The sequence below is a fragment of the Coenobita brevimanus genome, chromosome 44, assembly GCF_032717465.1.
Source record: "Coenobita brevimanus isolate Jiangsu-jjx chromosome 44, ASM3271746v2, whole genome shotgun sequence".
Taxonomy (NCBI): Eukaryota; Metazoa; Arthropoda; class Malacostraca; order Decapoda; family Coenobitidae; genus Coenobita; species Coenobita brevimanus.
The window spans coordinates 18,390,481-18,414,180 of record NC_136997.1 but is presented as its reverse complement, the minus strand read 5'-3'; the positions used below and the strand labels follow the sequence as shown (position 1 = coordinate 18,414,180).

General features: G+C 42.3%; 1 protein-coding gene and 1 pseudogene across 1 annotated transcript in view; both read right to left on the bottom strand.

The window, feature by feature from the left end:
* The window catches only part of LOC145397995 (glutamate receptor ionotropic, delta-1-like), a 262,257-nt gene that overhangs the window by 94,958 nt on the left and 143,599 nt on the right, over nt 1-23,700 (bottom strand). The window lies entirely within an intron of this gene.
* On the bottom strand, nt 1,356-10,037 carry LOC145398199 (uncharacterized; annotated as a pseudogene).

The following is a 23,700-nucleotide window of genomic DNA, read 5'->3' as shown; positions in this document are numbered from 1 at the left end:
ATGCATCAGTAGTCTGGAGTCCTCATCTCAAAAAGCATATAGACAAGATTGAAAAAGTTCAAAGGGCCGCTACAAGATGGATACCAAGCTTAAGGGACCTAAGCTACGAAGAACGACTAAATAAACTGAATCTACCAACACTACAGGAGAGAAGGAAAAGAGGTGACGTGATAATGCTATATAAGTGCATATCAGGGAAGGAGAAAATAGACATAAATGATTACCTAACATGTGGAGAAGCATCAGCAAGAGGACACTGCAAAAAGCTGCATAAGAAGAGAGGTGATAAAGACGTAAGGAAATTTAGTTTCCCAAACAGAGCAATTGATCAATGGAATGCACTACCGAATGAAATAGTGTGTGCCAAAACAATTCACAAATTTAAGGATATGTACGATAAATATGGTTTAAGACACGGGACAGTACGAGCTTGACTCATTCCTGTAAAAATACAATTAGGTAAGAACAATTAGGTAAGAACACACTCACACACACACACACACGTACAAACACCCCCCACACCCCCCACCCCACCCACACAAACACACATTCACACACAATATAAACACACACACACACACACACACACACACACACACACACACACACACACACACACACAACATAAACACACACACACACACACACACACACACACACACACACACACACACACACTCACACACACACACACACACATAACACCAACACACACACGTACAAACACCCATACACAACAAACATAAACACATACCCCCTACACACAAAAAACACACAAAGAAACACACATACACGCACAACATAAACACACACACACACACACACACACACACACACACACACACACACACACACGCACAACATAAACACACACACACACACACACACACACACACACACACACACACACACACACACACACACACACATACACCCACAACATAAACACACACACACACACATACACACTATAAAGACACAAACACACACACACACACACACACACACACGTACACCCACAACATAAACACACACACACACACACTATAAAGACACAAACACACACACACACACACACATACACGAACCTTCTCTCTCTCTCTCTCTCTCTCTCTCTCTCTCTCTCTCTCTCTCTCTCTCATACACAGATACTGTGTGTGCACGTGTGTTTGCCTGCTTGTGTTTGCGCGTCTGTGAGTGTTTTCTAATCCGCGAGTGTGTGCATGCTTGGGTACTTACGGAATAATAATAATAATAATAATAATTGGATTATTGGGTTAGCAGTGATACACTGACAATATACATGGGGTTCACTTAAAATAGTCTATGCTAAATCTAGGACTAGACTGAGTTAATCATGTGCACAATGGATGGAATGGCCCTGTTCTTGTACCGGTCAGTCCTCGGCGCTCTGATCGGCACAAGCTTGTAGTGCAGCGTGGTGGGGGAGTGTCAAGTGGGAGGAAGTGTCGGTGACGAGGGTGAGATAATAGCCCTCTCCCAAACTTCCCCAGTGCCTCCCGATGCCTCTCAGAAAGCCTTGGCAGACTCAGGGTAGTCAGGGCGTTGTCGTAGCTGTCATAAGCAGGGCCGAGGATGATCTTGCATGCCTTTTTCTGTGTCCTCTCGAGCTGCTGTTGTTGTGTGAGGGTGAGCGAGGAGGACCACGCTTGGGAGGCGTACATTAGGGTTGGGAGTATGAAGGCGGTATAAACTTCACGTAGCTCCTTTGCTGGCATTCCCAGTGACTTGAGTCTACGCAGCATGTACAGTTTATATGAGGCTGTCCTCATTATGTTGATGACGTGTTGCTTCCAGCTCAGCCAGTCATCCACCGTTACACCGAGCAGTCTAGTGGACTGGACCAATTGGAGGGGATGAGCGCCAACTGACAGCTGGGGACGAGCCACGGCCTGTGAGGAGGTACAGAAGTGTATCACCACGGTCTTGGTGTGGTTGATTGCCACTTTGTTCTCTTCAGTCCACTTCTTGAGTCTGTCCAGGGTGGACGGGAGTGGCGAGTAGTCCGGCTGCCTGGTGTTGATGGGAATGCCAATGGTACTGTCGTCAACGTACTTCCACCGATGCAGGGTGTCCATGAGGGCATTGTTGATGAGGATGAGGAAGCACAGTGGACCCATCTTGGTACCCTGGGGAACCCTACAGGTCAGGGAGAGGAAGGAGGAGATCGACCCCTGATACCTGACGGCCTGATGTCGCTCGGTGAGAAAGTCAGCCAGCCACTCAGTCAGCTGTGGATGGAGTCCCAGTCGTATGGCCTTGTTGATGACAACAGTGTGGTCAACAAGGTCAAATGCCTTTCTAAAGTCAACAAAAGCGACAGCCAGATAGGTATTACATTTGTCCAGGTGGCTGTGTAGGAAGTCAAGAAAACTGACAAGGCAATGAGTAGTGGAGGAGGACTTCATGTTACCAAATTGTTGTGTATCTATTGAGTTTTAAATTTTATCATATGCCGAGTTTTTCCTAACGCAAAATGTGAGGGAAACCCCCAGAAAAAGAGGACTTGATGTACCTTCAGTGCTAGATCTAATATTTACTAGGCAAGAATATGATATTGACAGTTTAATATATCACCCTCCACTCGGCAAAAGCGATCATGCAGTACTAAATTATAACTTCAAGATAGCATATGACATAGTAAACAGCAATGACAGTTACAAAAAGAGCCTAAACTATAAAATGGGAAATTATCAAGACCTAAAGAAATATTTCTTAGAAGCTGATTGGGAAAATGAGCTTAGAAGACAAGATTTAAATGCTGTATATGAAAAATTCTGTGAAATTTATGATATAGGAGTCCAGAAGTACATCCCACAGCACAAAGAAACAGATAAGAAAATACAGAAATGGTTCAATACAGAATGTAAAAAATAAAAAGAAAGAGATTTGTTGTGGAATAGATACAGAAGACACAATAGTGAAACGGGGTATAATAATTACAAACAGGCAAGAAACGATTATACAAGAATAAGGAGGGAAGCCCAAAAACAGTTTGAGGAGGATATAATAAATAAAAGTAGTGATCAACCAAAGCTGTTTTACAGCTATATCAAAAGCAAAACCGAAGTAAAAGATATAATACAATCCATTACTGACGAGGGAATCACTTACACACAAGAGAAAGATATTTGTGAAGCACTAAATAAGAATTTCCAATTAGTTTTTACAGAAGAAAATTTTTTTTTGAGGGACTATGTGGAACATGCGCGTCCACACATACTACCAGATATACAAATATCAGAAAAAGTAGTACAGGAGGACTTAACCCCTACACCGCAGGCTTGTTTACCAATGACTTGCGTGTGCCGCGGGGTTATTTGGGCTCCGACAGACTCTCAAAAAATATTTGCCAAAAATCAGTTATTAGTCCTAGAATAATAAAATTACATATGCTTATGGCACATACCTTCAGCTTTCTCCTGAAATGATTGTTGAGCCTTCGTCAGTTACCGTAGGACTTGTGGAGACCTCTGAAGTAGGGTAACGAAGTCTCCAATTTACACTTCCCGACAACCCGTAATATGATTACCACAGCCAGATACGAACACTATAAACACTATTCTACAATTTTCAAGTAGTTTGGGATCCATACTAAAAAAAAAAACACACTGTGAAAGCAATGGAAATTACGAGTGCGTCTGATCGTCGCACTGGCACTAGTTCGCTCTTAGTAGTCTGTCATTTATTATTCATAAAACCCCTCACACTTTATATTTCTATTACTATATAATACTTATATATATCTACAGTCTTTATTCATAAGTTTCCTTCAGTAGTATTAGTTTATTGTCACTGTAGGGATTCAATTTCTTTCAGTAAAACACGTAGCATTCACTTTCTCGTCCTGTATACTGGCATTGAGAGTGAATGTCACTTTCATCTTCACTCTCATAACTCATAGCATTCAGACATGCTAGAATGAAACTTTCACTTTCATTACTCCTAGGGTATATACTCGTATTCTTATAATACTACTCATTTACATTTCTATTTACGTTCTCTATTTTATTTACGTTATTTACATTTCTATTTTATTTACACTGTGTTGTGCACTGTCACTTGAAATAACTTATAAAACTGTTTTCCATTGTTCACGTATATTTACATTCATTACTTTCACTTGCTGTTTACACATTATTTACAATTCCACTTGCACTGTTTTACTCAATAGAAAGATCGTAGTCACTCTTTTATCAATTGTCAGCCCTTTACCTCTTTCCACACGAGGTTTAGTAGGGGGTAAAGGTCACAGGGCCATTTGCATGGGGGTGAAAAAAGGCCTTGAAGTCAGCAAGAAGAAACAAACGTACTCTCACTTCGGAAGTTGAGAGTAACCTGATAACGGAGGGCTAGCGTGGAGGCCTGCTAAGGGGTTATTCAGGGTTACCAATATTACTTCTTGAAACAGCTAAGTCTAGCACTGATATCATTGGCAGGAAATCTAGACAATACATTATAAATTTCGTAGTTCCAGGTGAATGTAAATATCACTTAGGCTTCTCCCTTCCCTCCTTACATGTATATTTATTTCGAAAATAGATTAGAGTCCTACTTAGGAGATATATTTTCAGAGCTACCAATTTTTAGATCTTGAAACATCTTTGTTTAGCACTGATATGATTGCCAGGAAATCTAGACAATACATTATAAATTACGTAGTTCCAGGTGAATGTAAATATCACTTAGGCTTCTCCCTTCCCTCCTTACATGTATATTTATTACGAAAATAGAATATAGGGCATATTTCAAGGGGAAAAAAACAGCGAAAATTTGCGAACGAGTGCACGTGAGGTGTTGTCAGGTGATAATTAGCCAATTCCAGGTGTTTGGCACTCTCACTTACCTTATTTCTTTCTTGTATATATTATTTGGTATTAGAATAGGACATAGGGCTTATTTCAATGGATGAAATCAATGAAAAATTCCAGAGAAGATTTACTTAGCGTAGCACGGCCGGGCAGGCAAGAGGATAGGGTAATGGAGGGGGGGTAGGGAGGGGAGTCAAGAACGGGGAGAAATGGCTAAATTGTCAACAATGGATGGGAGTACAGATGAGATTAGGAGTGCTGACTAGTGTTGGACATTGGCAGTACTGATAGATGATACAAGCCCCCACTTGGAAGCCCGGGTGAATTCAAAATAACACAGACTCACAAAAGCGACGCCCCGCGGTATGATCCCTTGCTCCCAAGCGTCACGAAAGTGACGCCCCGCGGTTAAGGGGTTAAGAAGATTAGACAGAGGAAAAGCAAGTGATCCTGATGAAATTTCATGTTGGGTACTACGAGAATATGCAAAGGAGTTAAGTAAACCATTATTTTTAATTTTCAAGAAATCCTTGAGTCAAGGTAAACTACCTGATATTTGGAAAAAAGCAAATATTGTCCCTTTATTCAAGAAAGAAAATAGACAAAATCCACTGAACTACCGACCAGTATCACTGACCAGTGTTGTAAGCAAGATATTAGAAAAGCTTATAAGAAAAGCTTGGGTAAATCATCTAGAAGAACACAGTATGATATCAGAAAGACAGTTTGGTTTCAGAAAAGGAAAATCATGTGTTACTAATCTGTTGAGCTACTATGACAGAGTAACAAACACAATACAGGAAAGGGAATGATGGGTGGACAATATCTATTTAGATTTCAAGAAAGCTTTTGACACAGTATCACACCAAAGACTTTTATGGAAACTGTACCATCAAGGAGGAATTCGAGGCGAACTGTTTTGTAGGATGCAAGATTTTCTCATAAAAAGAGAAATGAGAACAGTACTAAGAGGAAACTACTCATCATGGAAAGAAGTGACTAGTGGAGTACCACAGGGTTCAGTACTGGCACCAATCATGTTTTTAGTGTATATAAATGACATAAACAGTAACACTGGAAATGAGAGCTATCTGAATATGTTTGCAGATGATGCAAAAATACAAAGGAGAATTACTAACACAGACTTTTGTAAAGAGCTACAAGAAGAATTAAATAAACTTCATGAATGGAGTAGTACATGGCAAATGGAATTCAATGTGGACAAGTGTCATGTAATCAAGTTTGGTAAAAGTGGAAAAAGACCTGATTGGGATTATAAGTTAGCAAATAAAACCCTATACACATCAGAAAAAGAGAAAGACCTAGGTATGATTATCAATAACAGACTATCTCTGGCTGACCACATCAGCGAGAAGGTACAGAACATGTATACACTGCTTGCAAATATAAGAATAGCATTCATATACATAAATGAAGACATGCTAAGAAGGATAATAACATCATTCATTAGACCAACCCTGGAATATGCATCAGTAGTCTGGAGTCCTCATCTCAAAAAGCATATAGACAAGATTGAAAAAGTTCAAAGGGCTGCTACAAGATGGATACCAAGCTTAAGGGACCAATGCTACGAAGAACGACTAAATAAACTGAATCTACCAACACTACAGGAGAGAAGGAAAAGAGGTGACATCATAATGCTATATAAGTGCATATCAGGGAAGGAGAAAGTAGACATAAATGATTACCTAACATATGGAGAAGCATCAGCAAGAGGACACTGCAAAAAGCTGCATAAGAAGAGAGGTGATAAAGACGTAAGGAAATTCAGTTTCCCAAACAGAGCAATTGATCAATGGAATGCACTACCGAATGAAATAGTGTGTGCCAAAACAATTCACAAATTTAAGGATATGTACGATAAATATGGTTTAAGACACGGGACAGTACGAGCTTGACTCATTCCTGTAAAAATACAATTAGGTAAGAACAATTAGGTAAGAACACACACACACACACACACACACACACACACACACACACACACACACACACACACACACACACACACACACTTACAAACACCGCCCACACCCCACCCACACAAACACACATTCACACATAACATAAACACACACACACACACACACACACACACACACACACACACACACACACACACACACACACACACACACACACACACACATAGCACCCACACACACACGTACAAACACCCATACACAACAAACATAAACACATACCCCCTACACACAAAAAACACACACAAAGAAACACACATACACACACAACATAAACACACATACACACACACACACACACACACACACACACACACACACATACATCCACAACATAAACACACAGACACACACACACACACACACACACACACACACACACACACACACACACACACCCACAACATAAACACACACACACACACACACACACACACACACACACACACACACACACACACACAACATAAACACACACACACACACACACACACAATAAAGACACAAACACACACACACACATACACGAACCTTCTCTCTCTCTCTCTCTCTCTCTCTCATACATAGGTACTGTGTGTGCACGTGTGTTTGCCTGCTTGTGTTTGCGCGTCTGTGAGTGTTTTCTAATCCGCGAGTGTGTGCATGCTTGGGTACTTACGGAATAATAATAATAATAATAATAATAATAATAATTGGTTTATTGGGTTAGCAGTGATACACTGACAATATACATGGGGTTCACTTAAAATAGTCTATGCTAAATCTAGGACTAGACTGAGTTAATCATGTGCACAATGGATTGAATGGCGCTGTTCTTGTACCGGTCAGTCCTCGGCGCTCTGATCGGCACAAGCTTGTAGTGCAGCGTGGTGGGGGAGTGTCAAGTGGGAGGAAGTGTCGGTGACGAGGGTGAGATAATAGCCCTCTCCCAAACTTCCCCAGTGCCTCCCGATGCCTCTCAGAAAGCCTTGGCAGACTCAAGGTAGTCAGGGCGTTGTCGTAGCTGTCATAGGCAGGGCCCTGGATGATCTTGCATGCCTTTTTCTGTGTCCTCTCGAGCTGCTGTTGTTGTGTGAGGGTGAGAGAGGAGGACCACGCTTGGGAGGCGTACATTAGGGTAGGGAGTATGAAGGCGGTATAAACTTCACGTAGCTCCTTTGCTGGCATTCCCAGTGACTTGAGTCTACGCAGCATGTACAGTTTATATGAGGCTGTCCTCATTATGTTGATGACGTGTTGCTTCCAGCCCAGCCAGTCATCCACCGTTACACCGAGCAGTATAGTGGACTGGACCAATTGGTGAGGATGGGAGCCAACTGACAGCTGGGGACGAGCCACGGCCTGTGAGGAGGTACAGAAGTGTATCACCACGGTCTTGGTGTGGTTGATTGTCACTTTGTTCTCTTCAGTCCACTTCTTGAGTCTGTCCAGGGTGGACGGGAGTGGCGAGTAGTCCGGCTGCCTGGTGTTGATGGGAATGCCAATGGTACTGTCGTCAACGTACTTCCACCGATGCAGGGTGTCCATGAGGGCATTGTTGATGAGGATGAGGAGATCGACCCCTGATACCTGACGGCCTGATGTCGCTCGGTGAGAAAGTCAGCCAGCCACTCAGTCAGCTGTGGATGGAGTCCCAGTCGTATGGCCTTGTTGATGACAACAGTGTGGTCAACAAGGTCAAATGCCTTTCTAAAGTCAACAAAAGCGACAGCCAGATAGGTATTACATTTGTCCAGGTGGCTGTGTAGGAAGTCAAGAAAACTGACAAGGCAATGAGTAGTGGAGGAGGACTTCATGTTACCAAATTGTTGTGTATCTATTGAGTTTTTAATTTTATCATATGCCGAGTCGAAAACAAAATCCTTGCAAAAAGGCTCGGGATAGGGGTAATGGCAATTGGTCTGAGGTCACTCAGTGACTGTGTGCTATGGATTTTGGGGATGAGTGTTACATAGGAAATTTTCCAGTCACTGGGGCAGGAGTTTTGGGATAATGAGGCATTAATTATGAAGGACAGTGGGAGAGCAAATTCTGGGGCAAATTCTTTGTAAATTTTGATTGGCAGGTCAGAAGGTGTAGTAGATCTGTTATGCCTCAGTTTCTTCAATTTTGTAGCTACGTTGGCCACCTGGACAGAGGGGGATGGTGAGGGGGAAGGGAGGTAGGCAGGTAGGAGAGAAGGGTCGAGAGGGGGCATACTCTGACAGATAGAGGCAAAGTGACTGTTAATCTCTCGAGCTGCTAGGTCAGGTGATAAGTCAGAGGTACAGGGAAGAATAGAAGTTTGCTTTTGTAAGCCACAAAGAGCTTTGACTCTACTGAACCACTGACTTCTGTGTTGCTGTTTGAGGTGATGTAGTTTGTTTGGGTAGTAGGATGACTTGGCTGCCCTGATCTCCCTGATGACCCTGTTCCTCAGGGACCTGACCAGGACACGGTGAGTGTAATAAGTCCTGTTGTGTTGTTTGATGAGTTGCTTGAGGCGTGGTGTCATCCACTGGGAATCTGATGTATCCACAGAGAAATCTTTGACAGGGAAGAAGTAGTGAAAGGCTTCAGTCATGGTTGTGGCATAGCTCCTCCACTTGGTATCTACATCCTCAGTGTCCAAAACTTCCCTCTACTGGTGTTGAATTACCCACCTTCCAAACTCCCTCATAGCAGAGTCCAGCATAGGGCGGTGGTATACGGTGACCCTTTGCCTTGGCATGGAGGTGTTAGGTGCCGGCGTCCATAGAATGGTGATATGGGTGCTCCGGCCGAGAGGGGGGAGAGGTCGGGGAGGGGAGTACTGCTGGGCTATATCAGTGATGATAAGGTCGAGGGTTGTTTGCTCATGGGTGGGGAAATTCACGACCTGAGTAAGATTTAGCTGGTGTAAAATTTCACTGATGTCCAGACGATTGAAGTCCCCACATACAACCAGCTTTGCAGCTGAAAATCTCACTCGTAGGGCGTTGGCAGTCTCAATGATGTAATTGGTGAGGAGGTGGGCGGTGGGGGCGCGTGGAGGGTGAGACACCACACACACGATGACAGATGCAGTGTTACGGGGGTGGAGACGGGGGTTTAGCCTAACCCACAAGCCCTGAACTCCCTCGGGAATCTCAACACTGAGGTGTGAGGGATTCAGGTCAGCACGACAGAACAATGCTACCCCTCCACCCCTGCGATTAACCCTGAGATGGTGAAATAACACAAAGTTTTAAATGTTACACACTTCAGGGGTAATCTGCCACGCCTCTGTAATTGCCATTATGTCACAGCCTGTAGCGCGCACTGTTTCAATCACTTCTTCCATCTTGTTGGTTAGTGAGGTTACGTTGGACAGCAGGAGGGTAGGAAGGTTATACCATACACGTGGCACTTCAGAAAGGTTGCGAGGTCTTGGTACAACATTTTTTGTTTTCTTTTTTTCGCTCGTAATCGCAGGCACTATTCGCACAATCCATCTACCACCTCGTGAACCACGATTGCAAAAAAGTTCCAGGTCTTTCAAGCACTGAATCACTGAACTTGGTGGAGAGCCGCTTCAGCGCTTCAATTTGTAAAGTTCACTGGGTTGGTACTGGTAGACTGGAAGAGCGCACATTCTGCCACTCAACATTCAACTCAGTCATGAACCTTAAGTGCAGGGGAGGGGACAGGGTCAACAGGCTGAAACAAGGCTGCTACGAAGTGCCAAGTCACACCAGGGGTGGGAGATCGTGTAAACAAGTCTGCTCGCCACCACGGTCACTCACTGCGTGTGTGCGTGACGGCGAGTGTATGTGTGTGTGTGTGTGTGTCTGTCTGTCTGTCTGTCTGTCTGTGTGCATGCATGTGTGTGTGTGTATGTTTTTGTGTGTGCCTGTTTGAGTGTGTGTATATGATTGTGTGTATATGATTGTGTGTGTGTGTGTGTGTGTGTGTGTGTGTGTGTGTGTGTGTGTGTGTGTGTGTGTGTATTTGTCCGCGTGCCTATGTGTTTGTAAAAATATATGTTTATTTTTGTCTGTTTATATGTGTCCGTGTGTGTGTGTGTTTGCACCAAAGCATGTCTGACTATGTGTGTGTGTGTGTGTGTTTTAAATAACAGAACGGAGGAAGGAAAAACAAATGAATAAAAAAAAAATCCATACACCAGATTACTGGTGTCCTCTGTTCATAAAATATCTGTAACAGTTAGACTTGAACAGCTGTGGGTTGAAATTTGGAGGGAAACAGCTCTGGGGAAACGAATTTCAGAGAGATGCAGTTCGGGGAATGAAAGAATTCTGATAGGCAGAAGTTATGCAATATGGCTGAGTGACATTCCAGTTATTAGCGCTACCAGATGCCTATGTTGCAAGAGGGAAGTCATGGGGAGGCGGCACCGTGGACGCAACTTCGTCTGAGCATTTGCCAAAAAAATATCTGTAAAATAATGCAAGGGAGGCAACATTCCTTCTTACTTGCAAGGGAGGTAGTTTATGTGTAATGGCAGGGTTGTTAATAATTCTAACAGCTTTTTTCAGAATTTTGCCTGGTTGTTTTAATGCAACCTCTCCACAACCATCCACAAGGGTGAGCAATATTCAAGCTGAGAGCGCATGACTCTTATAAATTATAGCTAACTGCTCATCGGCGAAGAAATTACGGACTCTGTTCAATAATCCAAGTTTCTTTGAGGCGGTTATAGCAAGTGATCTGACATGAGAGGTCCACCAGAGGGCATGGTTAAGTGAGGCGCCAAGAATTTCAATACTTTTGGGGATGGGAATATTAGTAGCATTGAAGGTAATATTCGAATCTGTCAATATCTGTCTATTAGTAAATTGTATACTAGCATTAAATGAGGCAAGGTTCTTTTGTCCCCATTCACTGATCGTAGATAGGATTTGATTTATGGAGATGGCTGCACTGAGTTGAGAGGTAGAGATATTAGAGTTTGTAAATGGGTGTCTAAGTGTGAATGAGCTATATAATGTTGTCATCTGCATATGAGTGGATGGGATTTTGGGTGACAGATAAGAGATCATTAACATGAACCAGGGACAGGGTTGGCACCAGAACTGATCCCTGCGGCACTCCGGAGTTACCTGCGTGGAAACTAAAATATACATCATCTTCTTTTACTCTTATTTTCCTGTCACTGAGATATTAGGAAATAAAAGGAAGAAAAGACGTTAGTCCATAGCAACGGAGTGTGGACAGCAGGGAACGGTGCCATACTCTGTTGAAAGCTTTAGAAATATCAAGGGCTACTACATGAGTTTCTCCATGTAGGTCAATTGACTGATGGATAGAATTAGTTAGGAAATTGGGTATGTCAATGGTGGATCTTTCGTGGCAAAAACCATATTGTCACTAATTAAGTTGTGCGAATGTATGTATATTTGGGTCCGTGTGTATGTGTCAGTTTGTGTGCGTGTCTGCACGAATGCATGCCTCAATGTGTGTGTGTGTGTGTGTGTGTGTGTGTGTGTGTGTGTGTGTGTGTGTGTGTGTGTGTGTATTTGTCTGCGTGCGTATGTGTCAGTGTGAATGTATACTGTTTATATTTGCGTCTGTGTGTATGTACGCGTGTGTGTGCATGTCTGCACGAATGCATGCCTGAATATGTGTGTGTGTGTGTGTGTGTGTGTGTGTGTGTGTGTGTGTGTGTGTGTATGCGTGCATGTGTGTCTCTGTGAATGTATGTATATTTGTGTCTGTGTATATGTGTCCATGTGTGTGAGTGTTTGCATGAATGAATACCTGAATGTGTGTGTATATGTGTGTGTGTGTGTGTGTGTGTGTGTATTTGCGTGCATGTGTGTCTGTGTGAATGTATGTATATTTGTGTCTGTGTATATATGTCCATGTGTGTGAGTGTTTGCACGAATGAATACCTGAATGTGTGTGTATATGTGTGTGTGTGTGTGTGTGTGTGTGTGTGTGTGTGTGTGTGTGTGTGTATTTGCGTGCATATATGTCTGTGTGAATGTATGTATATTTGTGTCTGTGTATATGTGTCCATGTTTGTGAGTGTTTGCACAAATGATGCCTGAATGTGTGTGTATATGTGTGTGTGTGTTTATTTTTTATTTTTTAATGCTAGGAAGAAGGAATCAAACGCCACGAGCCCGCAATAATCGTTCCCTCCCATAGAAAAACAAAGTACAAGAGTGAGCCAAATTCAAGATCCGATCATTTCGAGATGCCTGGACACACTGCGTTTGAAAGACTGGAGATTATAGCTAGCAGGAAATACAGACAGAGGGAGACAGTTCCAGAGTTGACCTGTTGCATAAATGAAAGACTAGGAGTAACGGTTAACTCTTGCATTAGAGAGTTGGACAGAACAGGGATGAGAGTTTGCTGTTAGACTGGTGATACGCGACCGTCGTAGAGGTGGAGGAATGCATGCAGACAGTTCAGAGGAGCAGTGACTATTGAAGTAGCGATAGAAAAGAGATAAAGATGCAATAGTGCGGCGAAGGAACAGAGGTTGAAGGGAGGCAGTAAGAGGAGGAGAGTTAATGAGACGAAAAGCATTTGACTCCACCCTATCCAGAAGAGCTGTATGTGGGGAGCCTCCCCACACATGAGAATTGTACTCCACACAGGGGCGGATAAAACCCGTGTAGAGTCAACAATTGTGCAGGGGTAAAGAAGGAACAGGGACACCTTAGCACACCTAATCTCTTAGAAGCAGATTTTACAAGAGATGTAATAAGATCTTTCCAACATAAGTTCCGAGTGATTGAAACCCCAAGCATATTGCAGGATGATGCACGATTAAGCTGAATATTATTAAACATTAGTGGGTACACCTGTGGAAGATTTTGTCGGGTTGATAGGTGTAAAAACTGAGTCTTTGATGCATTAAAAACAACATGATTATTTTTACCCCAGTCAGAGATACGAGCCAAGTCAGACATTAGGTGTGCCATAGCCTCATCCCTTGTTTGTTGAAGTAATTGCTGAGATGGACGTTGCGGGAACCGAATGGAAAGGTGAAGAGTGGAGTCATCAGCATACGAGTTAATAGGGTTAGATGTACAACTTAGAAGGTCATTGATGAATACAATGAAGAGAGTGGGTGATATGACAGTGCCCTGAGAAACACCACTGTTGATAGATCTAGGAGAACAACAATGGCCGTCTACAACAGCGGCTATTGAACGACCAGAAAGGAAGCTATAGATGAAGGCACAGATAGAAGGATAAAACCGTAAGAGGGCAGTTAGGAAATTAAAGACTTATGTCAGACTCGATCGAAAGTCTTTGAGATGTCAGGTGCAGTGGCAAAGCTTTCGCCGAAGCCCCAAAAGGAGGATGACCAGGAGTCTGAAAGGTAGATGACAAGATCGCCAGTGAAGCATCCCTGACAGAACCCATACTGATGATCAGAAAGAAGGTTGTGATAAGAAAGATGCTTTAAAATTTTTCCATTAAGAATTTACTCGAAAGCTTTTGAGATACAGCATGTTAAAGCAATTGGACGATAGATAGAGGGTTGGGAATGGTCACCCTTCTTTGGGACTGGCTGAATGAGAGCAAACTTCCAGTAAGACGGAAAGGTATAAGTTGATAGACAAAGGCGAAAGAGTTTACCTAGGCAGGGTGTAAGCACAGAAGCACAGTTCTTGAGGACAACAGGAGGGACTTCGTCAAGCCCATATGCCTTGTTAATACTGCGGCCTGAGATGGCAGAAAATACATCAGCTGAAGATATTTTAATGTCAACCACGAGGAAGTTAGAGGGGGGAAGTGATGAAGGAACAGCAATGGAATCGTCTAAGGTAGAATTGGAGGAGAATGTCTGAGCAAAGAGATCTGCTTCAGAAGAATCAATAGCTATAGATCCATCAGAGCAGAAAAGAGGAGGGAAGGATGATGAGGTAAAGTTGTTAGAAAGGTTTTTGGCAAAGTGCCAGAAGGAGCGGGAGGAATTGGATTTGGAGAGTTAAGAGCATTTAGTATGGATGAATTTTTTTTTAGCAGAGCGAAAAACAGATTTAGCATGATTCTGGGCAGAAACATAAAAAGGATGTGATTCAGGGGTGGGTTGGCTCTGGTACTTTTTATAGGTCCTCTCCTTGTTGCGGACAGCATTAGAACAATTGCGATTAAACCATTAGTCAAAGGATATGAGAAACGAATGTATGCTTGATTGCCCAAGAGAATAACCTCCGTAATGCGCAAGGCACACTCGGATGGCTACCGGCCATGGAAGCAATAATCATTCCAGGAAAAATAAAAGAACTACTGCCTGAGGGCCTCCCAATCTGCAGTTCCAAAATGTAACAGATGACGTTTCTTTGGAGGATCCACAGACCTTACCAGAGCGATAGGACAGGTTAAGGTAATACGGTTGTGATCGGAGGAGCCCAATGAAGAGAAAAGATTAACTGTGTAAGCAGAAGGAATAGTTGTATGGAAAAGGTCATGTATGTTGGAGCTCTCTCCATGGCTGTCAGGGATATGGGTAGGGTGCTGTACAAGCTGCCCAAGGTCATTAAGGATAGAGTAGATGTAGGCTTGTTCACCAAGTGGATCAGTGAAAGGAGAGGAGAGCCAAAGGTGGTGGTGAACATTGAAATCTCCTAGAATGGAGATTTCAGAAAAAAGAGAAATGGATAGAATATGTTCCATCATAGTAGTAAGATAGTCAAAGAATTTTTTATAGTAAAATCAGGGGATAAGTAAACAGTGCAGATATATTTAGTCAGAGAATGACAAGAAAGCCGAAGCTAGAGTGTAGAGAACTCAAGAGAATCGAGTTTAGGAACACGAGAGTAAGATAAGTCGTTGGGAATATATACACAACAGCCACCTTTGGCTTTGAAATGAGTATAGGGAAAGTAGGAGGATAAAGAAAAAGGTTTGCTGTCAGCTGCGTCATACACCTGAGTCTCAGTTAGGAAAAGAAAGTGAGGTTTGGAAGAGGAGAGGTGGTGCTCAACAGAGCGAAAATTAGAGGAAAGGCAGCGAATGTTGCAGAAATGAAGAAGTAGGTCAGACAGTGGTTCCAGGCAGCTCGGGTCGTCACCGGGAGAAGGGCGGAAGGTGTGGGGAGTTATGGTCCCCTCCCCCTGGGCACTCTGAGACTAGGTGTTTGGACACCATGATTTATTTTTGAATTTTGGAAAAGAAGTGTAGTGTGTACTTTGCAAGTAGTTTGGTGTTGATAGTTGGAGAAACTTGTACTGGAGAGCATGCTGGCCTACTCTCTGTGTTACTGAAATACTGAAAATGTTCAGCAAAGAGGGATGGTCAGGAACCAGTACCGAGGGCTGATGTGTGTTTGTGTGTGCCTGTTTGAATGTGTGTGTGCGTGTGTGTGTGTGTTCTTACCTAATTGTATCTTTACAGGAATGAGTCAAGCTCGTACTGTCCCGTGTCTTAAACCATATTTATCGTACATAACCTTAAATTTGTGAATTGTTTTGGCACACACTATTTCATTCGGTAGTGATTTCCATTGATCAATTGCTCTGTTTGGGAAACTGAATTTCCTAACGTCTTTATCACCTCTCTTCTTATGCAGTTTTTTGCAGTGTCCTCTTGCTGATGCTTCTCCATATGTTAGGTAATCATTTATGTCTACTTTCTCCTTCCCTGATATGCATTTATATAGCATTATCATGTCACCTCTTTTCCTTCTCTCCTGTAGTGTTGGTAGATTCAGTTTATTTAGTCTTTCTTCGTAGCTTAGATCCCTTAAGCTTGGTATCCATCTTGTAGTGGCCCTTTGAACTTTTTTCAACCTTGTCTATGTGTTTTTTGAGAGAAGGACTCCGGACTACTGATGCATACTCCACGGTTGGTCTGATGAATGATGTTATTATCCTTCTTAGCATTTCTTCATTTATGTATGTGAATCCTATTCTAATATTTGCAAGCAGTGTATACATGTTCCGTACCTTCTCACTGATGTGGTCAGCCGGAGATAGTCTGTTACTGATAATCACACCTAGGTCCTTCTCTCTTTCTGATGTGTGTAAGGTTTTATTTCCTAATGTATAATCCCAATCAGGTCTTTTTCCACTTTTACCAAACTTGATTACATGACACTTGTCCACACTGAATTCCATTTCCCATGTATTACTCCATTCATGAAGTTTATTTAATTCTTCTTGTAGCTCTTTAGAAGAGTCTGTGTTAGTAATTCTCCTTTGTATTTTTGCATCATCTGCAAACATAATTAGATAGCTTTCATTTCCAGTGCTACTGTTTATATCATTTATATACACTAAAAACATGATTCGTGCCAGCACTGAACCCTATGGTACTCCACTAGTCACTTCTTTCCATGATGAGTAGTTTCCTCTTAGTACTGTTCTCATTTCTCTTTTTATGAGGAAATTTTGCATCCAACAAAACGGTTTGCCTCGAATTCCTCCTTGATGGTACAGTTTCCATAAAAGTCTTTGGTGTGGTACTGTGTCAAATGCTTTCTTGAAATCTTAATAGATACTGTCCACCCATCCTTCTCTTTCCTGTATTGTGTCTGTTATTCTGTCATGGTAGCTCAACAAACTAGTAACACATGATTTTCCTTTTCTGAAACCAAACCGTCTTTCTGTTATCATACTGTGTTCTTCTAGATGATTTACCCAAGCTTTTCTTATAAGCTTTTCTAATACCTTGCTTACAACACTGGTCAGTGATACTGGTCGGTAGTTGAGTGGATTTTGTCTATTCCCTTTCTTGAATAAGGGGACAATATTTGCTTTCTTCCAAATATCAGGTGGTTTACCTTGACTCAAGGATTTCTTGAAAATTAAAAATAATGGTTTACTTAACTCCTTTGCACATTCTCGTAGTACCCAACATGAAATTTCATCAGGATCACTTGCTTTTCCTCTGTCTAATTTACTTAACTCCTCCTGTATTACTTTTTCTGATATTTGTATATCTGGTAGTATGTGTGGACATGCATGTTCCACATAGGCCCTCAATTTTTTGTTTTCTTCTGTATAAACTAATTGGAAATTCTTATTTAGTGCTTCACAAATATTTTTCTCTTGTGTATAGCTGATTCCCTCGTCCGTAATGGATTGTATTATATCTTTTACTTTGGTTTTGCTTCTGATGTAGCTATAAAATAGCTTTGGTTGATCACTACTTTTATTTGTTATATCATCCTCAAGCTGTTTTTGGGCTTCCCTCCTTATTCTTGTATGATCGTTTCTTGCCTGTTTGTAATTATTATACACCCTTTCACTACTGTGTCTTCTGTATCTATTCCACAACAAATCTCTTCTTTCTTTTGATTTTTTACATTCTGTATTGAACCATTTCTGTATTTTATCTGCTTTTTTGAGCTGTGGGATGTACTTCTGGACACCTATTTCATAAAATTCACAGAATTTTTTTATATACAGCATTTAAATCTTGTCCTCTAAGCTCATTTTCCCAATCAACTTCTAGAAAATACTTCTTTAGGTCTTGATAATTTCCCTTTTTATAGTTTAGGCTCTTTTTGTAACTTTCATTGCTGTTAACTATGTCATATGCTATCCTGAAGTTGGAATTTAGTACTGCATGATCGCTTTTGCCAAGTAGAGGGTGATATATTAAACTGTCAATATCTTTTTCTTGCCTAGTAAATATGAGATCTAGCATTGAAGGTACATCGAGTGTGTGTGTGTGTGTGTGTGTGTGTGTGTGTGTGTGTGTGTGTGTGTGTGTGTGTGTGTGTGTGTGTGTGTGTGTGTGTGTGTGTGTGTGTGTGTGTGTGTGTGTGTGTGTGTGTGTGTGTGTGTGTGTGTGTGTGTGTGTGTGTGTGTGTGTGTGTGTGTGTGTGTGTTTGTCTGCAAGCGTTTTTTTTTTTTTTAACATAGCAGAGGAAGGAAAAACAAATGAATAAAAAAATAATAATCTATATACCAGATTGCTGGTGTCCTCTGTTCGTAAAATATCTGTAACAGTTAGACTTGAGCAGCTGTAGCTTGATGTTTGGAGGGAAAGAACTCTGGGGAGGCGAGTCCCAAAGACATGCAGTTCGGGGAATGAAAGGATTCTGATAGGCAGAAGTTCTGCAATATGGCTGAGTGATATTCCAGTCATGAGCGCTACCAGACGCCCGTGTAGCACGAGGGAAGGCATGGAGAGGTGGCACCATGGACGCAGCTTCGTCTTAGCATTTACCATAAAAATATCTGTAAAATAATGCAAGGGAGGCAACATTCTTTCTTACTTGTAGGGGAGGTAATTTATTTGTAATGGCAGGGTTGTTAATAATTCTAATAACTTTGTTCTGAATTTTTTCTAGTTGTTTTAATGCATCCTCTCCACATCCATTCCACAAGAGTGAGCAATATTCAGGCTGAGAGTGCACATGACTCTTATAAATTATAGCTAACTGTTCGTCAGTGAAGAAGTTACGGACTCTGTACAATAATCCAAGTTTCTTTGAGGCGGTTTTAGCAAGTGATCTAACATAAGAGGTCCACCTGAGGGCACTGTTAAGTGAGGCGCCGAGAATTTCAATACTTTTGAGGATGGGAATATTAGTATCATTGAAGGTAATATTCGAATCTGGCAATATCTGTTTATTAGTAAATTGTATAATAGTTTTACTAGCATTAAATGAGGCAAGGTTATTTTGTCCCCATTCACTGATCGTAGATAGGTCTTGATTTATGGAGTTGGCTGTACTGAGTTGAGAGGTAGAGATATTAGACTTTCTATATGGGTGTCTGAGTGTAAGTGAACTATGTAGTGTTGAGTCATCTGCATAAGAGTGGAGGGATTGTGGGTGACATATAAGAGATCATTAATATGAACCAGGGACAGGTTTGCCACCAGAATTGACCTCTGCGGCACTCCTGAGTTAATTGAGTGGAAATTGGAATATACATCATCTACTTTTACTCTTACTTTCCTGTCAATGAGATATGAGGAAATGAAAGGAAGAAAAAACGTTAGTCCATAGCAAAGGACTTTGGTCAGCAGGGAACGGTGCCATACTCTGTCGAAAGCATTAGAAATATCAAGGGCTACTGCATGAGTTTCTCCATGTAGGTCAATTGACTGATGGATGGTATGAGTTATTAGACTGGGTATGTCAATGGTGGATCTATCGTGGCGAAAACATATTGTCTGTCACTAATTAAGTTTGCGAATTTATGTATAATTGAGTCTGTGTGTATGTGTCAGTGTGTGTACATGTCTGCACGAATGCATGCCTGAATGTGTGTGTGTGTGTGTGTGTGTGTGTGTGTGTGTGTGTGTGTGTGTGTGTGTGTGTGTGTGTGTGTGTGTGTGTGTGTGTGTGTGTGTGTGTGTGTGTATTTGTCTGGGTGCATATGGGTCTGTGTGAATGTATGTATATTTGCGTCTGTGTGTATGTGTCCGTATGTGTGCGTGTTTGCACGAATGCATTTCTGAATATGTGTGTATATGTGTGTGTGTTTATTATTTATTTATGCTAGCAACAAGGAATCAAACGCCACGAGCCCGCAATAATCGTTCTCTCCAATACAAAAACAAAATACAAGAGAGAGCCAAATTCAAGATCCATTCATTTCGAGATGTCTGGACACACTGCGTTTGAAAGACTGGAGATCATAGCTAGCAGGAAATACAGACAGAGGGAGACAGTTCCAGAGCTGACCTGTTGCATAAATGAAAGACTAGGAGTAACGGTTAACTCTTGAATTAGAGAGTTAGACAGAAAAGGGATGAGAGTTTGCTGTTAGACGAGTGCTACGCGTCTGTCATAGAGGTGGAGGAATGCAATCAGACAGTTCAGAGGAGCAGTGACCACTGAAGTAGGGATAGAAAAGAGACAAAAATGCAAAAGCGCGGCGAAGAGACAGGGGTTGAAGGAAGGCAGTAAAAGGAGGAGAGTTAATGAGACGAAAAGCCTTTGACTCCACCCCATTCAGAGGAGTTGTATGTGGGGAGCGTCCCCACACATGAGAGTTGTACTCCACACAGGGGCGGATAAAACCCGTGTATAGAGTGAACAGTTGTGCAGGAGTAAAGAAGCAACGGAGAAAGCTTAGCACACCGAATCTCTCAGAAGCAGATTTTACAGGAGATGCAAATTAAAGGATGATGCAGGATTAAACTAAATATTATTAAACATTAGTGGGTACACCTGTGGAAGATTTTGTCGGGTTGATAGGTGTAAAAACTGAGTCTTTGATGCATTAAAAACATGATTATTTTTACCCCAGTCAGAGATACGAACCAAGTCATACATTAGGTGTGCCATAACCTCATCCCTTGTCTGTTGAATAATTGCTGAGATGGACGTTGCGGGAACTGAATGGAAAGGTGAAGAGTGGAGTCATCAGCATACGAGTGGATAGGGTTAGATGTACAACTTAGAAGGTCACTGATGAATACAATGAAGAGAGTGGGTGACAGGACAGAGCCCTGAGGAAGACCAGTGTTGATAGATTTAGGAGAAGAACAATGCCCGTCTAACGACGAGAGAGGAAGCTATAGGTGAAGGCACAGATAGAACGATAGAAACCATAAGACGGCAGTTTGGAAATTAAAGACTTATGCCAGACACGATCGAAAGCCTTTGAAATGTCAAGTGCAATGGCAAAGCTTTCCCCAAAACCCCGATAGGAGGATGACCAGGAGTCTGAAAGGTAGGTGAGAAGATTGCCAGTGGAGTGTCCCTGACAGAACCCATACTGACGATCAGAAAGAAGGTTGTGATAGGAAAGATGTTTTAAAATTTTTCCATTAAGAATTTACTTGAAAGCTTTTGAGATACAGGCTGTTAAGGCAATTGGACGATAATTAGAGGGGTGGGAATGGTCACCCTTCTTTGGGACTAGCTGAATGAGAGCAAACTTCCAGCAAGATGGAAAGGTATAAGTTGATAAACAGAGGCGAAAGAGTTTACGTAGGCAGGGTGTAAGCACAGAAGCACAGTTCTTGAGGACAACAGGAGGGACTCCATCAGGCCTATATGCCTTGTTAGTATTGAGGCCTGAGATGGCAGAAAATACATCAGCTGAAGAAATTTGATTGTCAGCCATGAGGAAGTCAGAGGGGGAAAGTGATGGTGGAACAGCACTGGAATCGTCTAAGGTGGAATTGAAGGAGAATGTCTGAGCGAAGAGATCCGCTTCGTTAGTAGAATAAATAGCTACAGATCCATCAGAACAGAAAAGAGGAGGGAATGATGATGAGGTAAAGTTGTTAGAAAGGTTTTTGGCAAAGTGCCAGAAGGAGCGGGAGGAATTGGATTTGGAGAGTTAAGAGCATTTAGTATGGATGAATTTTTTTTTAGCAGAGCGAAAAACAGACTTAGCACGATTCTGGTCAGAAACATAAAAAGGATGTGATTCAGGGGTGGGTTGGCTCTGATACCTTTTATAGGCCCTCTCCTTGTTGTGGACAGCATTAGAACAAGTGTGATTAAACCAAGGCTTTCTCAGATTAGTCAAAGGATATGAGAAAGGAAGGTATGCTTCCATGCTCGAGAGAATAACCTCCGTAATGCGTAAGGCACACTCGAATGGCTACCGGCCATGTAAGCAATAATCATTCCAGGGAAAATGAAAGAACTACAGCCTGAGGGCCTCCCAATCTGCAGCTCCAAAGTGCCACAGATGACGTTTCTTTTGAGGGTCCACAGGCCTTACCGGAGTGATAGGACAGGTTAAGGTAATAAGGTTGTGATCGGAGGAGCCCAACGGAGTGAAAAAATTAACAGGGTAAGCAGAAGGATTAGTTGTAAGGAAGAGGTCAAGTATGTTTGAGCTCTCTCCATTGCGGTCAGGGATATGAGTAGGGTGCTGTACAAGCTGCCCTAGGTCATTAAGGATAGAATAGATGTAGGCTAGTTCACCAGGTGGATCAGTGAAAGGAGAGGAGGGCCAAAGGTGGTGGTGAACATTGAAATATCCTAGAACGGAGATTTCAGAAAGAGAAAAAATGGATAGAATATGTTCCATTATAGTAGTAAGATAGTCGAAGAATTTTTGATAGTAAAATTAGAGGATAAGTAAACAGCGCAGATATATTTAGTCAGAGAATGACAAGAAACCCGAAGCTATAGCGTAGAGAACTCTAAGAGAATCGAGTTCAGGAATATGAGAGCAAGATAAGTCGTTGGGTATATATACACAACAGCCACCTTTGGCTTTGAAATGAGTATAGGGAAAGTAGGAGGATACAGACAAAGGTTTGCTGTCAGTTGCATCAGATAGCTGAGTCTCAGTTAGAAAGAGAAGGTGAGGTTTGGAGGAGGAGAGGTGGTGCTCAACAGAGCGGAAATTAGAGGAAAGGCCGCGAATGCTGCAGAAATGAAGAAGTGAGTCAGACAGTAGTTCCAGGCAGCTCGGGTCGTCACCGGGAGAGGGGCGGAAGGTGTGGGCAGTTATGGTCCCTGCCCCCTGGGGACTCCGAGGCTAGGTATTTGGACACCATGATTTATTTTTGAATTTTGGAAAGGAAGTGTAGTGTGTACTGTGCATGTAGTTTGGTGTTGATAGTGAAACTTGTACTGGAGAACATGCTGGCCTACTCTCTGTGTTACTGAGACACTGAAAAATTTCAGCAAAGAGGGATGGGCAGGAGCTAGTACCGAGGGCTGATGAGTGTGTGTGTGTGTGTGTGTGTGTGTGTGTGTGTGTGTGTGTGTGTGTGTGTGTGTGTGTGTGTGTGTGTGTGTGTGTGTGTGTGTGTGTGTGTGTGTGTGTGTGTGTGTGTGTGTGTGTGTGTGTGTGTGTGTGTGTGTGTGTGTCTGTCTGTGTGTGTGTGTGTGTCTGTGTGAATGTATGTATATTTGTGTCTGTGTGTATGTGTCCATGTGTGTGCGTGTCTGTTCGAATGCATGCCTGAATATGTGTGTGTGTGTGTGTGTGTGTGTGTGTGTGTGTGTGTGTGTGTGTGTGTGTGTGTGTGTGTGTGTGTGTGTGTGTGTGTGTGTGTGTGTG